This window comes from Triticum aestivum, chromosome 1D (genome assembly GCF_018294505.1).
Source record: "Triticum aestivum cultivar Chinese Spring chromosome 1D, IWGSC CS RefSeq v2.1, whole genome shotgun sequence".
Taxonomy (NCBI): domain Eukaryota; kingdom Viridiplantae; phylum Streptophyta; class Magnoliopsida; order Poales; family Poaceae; genus Triticum; species Triticum aestivum.
Genome location: NC_057796.1, coordinates 20712706 through 20714776, shown reverse-complemented (window position 1 = coordinate 20714776; position 2071 = coordinate 20712706).

Here is a 2071-nt window from a genome sequence, read left to right as displayed (position 1 = left end):
ACCAACAGCGGGATCTGGATACCCATGTTGGCTCCCACATGTTCCACGATGATCTCATCGGATGAACCACGATGTCGGGGATTCAATCAATCCCGTATACAATTCCCTTTGTCTATCGATATGTTACTTGCCCGAGATTCGATCGTCGGTATCCCTATACCTTGTTCAATCTCGTTACCGGCAAGTCTCTTTACTCGTTCCGTAACTCACATCATCCCGTGATCAACTCCTTGGTCACATTGTGCACATTATGATGTTGTCCTATCGAGTGGGCCCAGAGATACCTCTCCGTTTACACGGAGTGACAAATCCCAGTCTCGATTCGTGCCAACCCAACAGACACTTTCGGAGATACCTGTAGTGCACCTTTATAGCCACCCAGTTATGTTGTGACGTTTGGTACACCCAAAGCATTCCTACGGTATCCGGGAGTTGCACAATCTCATGGTCTAAGGAAACGATACTTGACATTAGAAAAGCTCTGAGCAAACGAACTACACGATCTTGTGCTAGGCTTAGGATTGGGTCTTGTCCATCACATCATTCTCCTAATGATGTGATCCCGTTATCAACGACATCCAATGTCCATGGTCAGGAAACCGTAACCATCTATTGATCAAAGAGCTAGTCAACTAGAGGCTTACTAGGGACATGGTGTTGTCTATGTATCCACACATGTATCTGAGTTTCCTTTCAATACAATTCTAGCATGGATAATAAACGATTATCATGAACAAGGAAATATAATAATAACCAATTTATTATTGCCTCTAGGGCATATTTCCAACACTTTTATCTTCTCATATTGACCGGTGAATGTTGGAGTCTTCTCTTTCAGGACAAACTTTTCATTCAATCTTTTCTTCCAGTTCTTGAATTGTTCGGGCATCTTCTTAAGAGCCCATGCCTTGACTTCTCGCTCTATAACATTGTTATTTGGATCCACCTCTGGCGGTAGGCTGAAATTTGTCATGAGCGTATTCCAAAGCTCATCTTTGGATCTATCGTTGACATAAGAAACTCCATTGTCCGCCTTTGGCTTATTCCATTCTTGGATGCTGATCGGGATGTGTCCCTAACAACAATTCGATGTGTCCCTAACAACAATTCCACACTGATGTATAAATCGGTCTGAGATCCGCTTGGGAAGAGTCGGTTTGCCATCTGCAGCGACTTCTTCGATTGTGAACCTTTCATTCTCGCCCAACCTTTTTTTCGGGCCTCGTCTCCTTATAGAAGGCTGGCTCGATCCGGAGGGCTAAAAGAAGAAAGAATCATTAATATATGTACATACAAATCAATTAATGCATCTAGTCAACAAAGGCTTAATTAATATTAATATATATATATACCTTGCCGGACTTTGCAACAGTTAAGGCTCTAACACCGGCGGAGCCGTCATCTCCTCCCTCCATTCGATCACCGGAGCCGTCATCTTCTCTTTCCTCACCATCGGTGTCGTTGAGAAACTATGAGGTGATATCATCATCTCCGTCGCGGATTATTTCCCCCAACATCTCTTCTTGTTCTAAGTCTATGTCGTGTTCCATAGTTTCTGCAAATATTACAACATGGCAATATAAAACCATGAGAGATAAGCTGTTTTTCAGACTTAATGAAATCTGGGAATGCAGAACAGCAACATTATGATGACAACTTGAGAGCAAGATTGAGTCATGCTACAACAACTTTACATGGCAACCAAGGGCATGGCATCAAAGTACACATTACATAGACCAAATCACAAGAAGGAATCATATGCATATGAGCAATGGATTAATGGAAAATATCATGCAAAGTTGACAAGTTTTATAACAATCAGTTTCAAACCTAGCATTTTTTCAACAAGTGTAAAACAATAACAAAATGACAAGTTTTATCAGTTTCAGCACTTAACATCGGGGACTCCTCCGACGATCGTCGGGGCCCCCTCCCCGTGGTGAGCTCTCCAGCCGCCCCCTTTCCTTAGCACTTAACATCAGGGACTCCTCCGGCGATCGTCGGGGCCTCCTCACTGGCGCTCGCCCCCCCCCCCACGCGGTGAACTCTCCGGCCGGCCACCTTTCCTTAG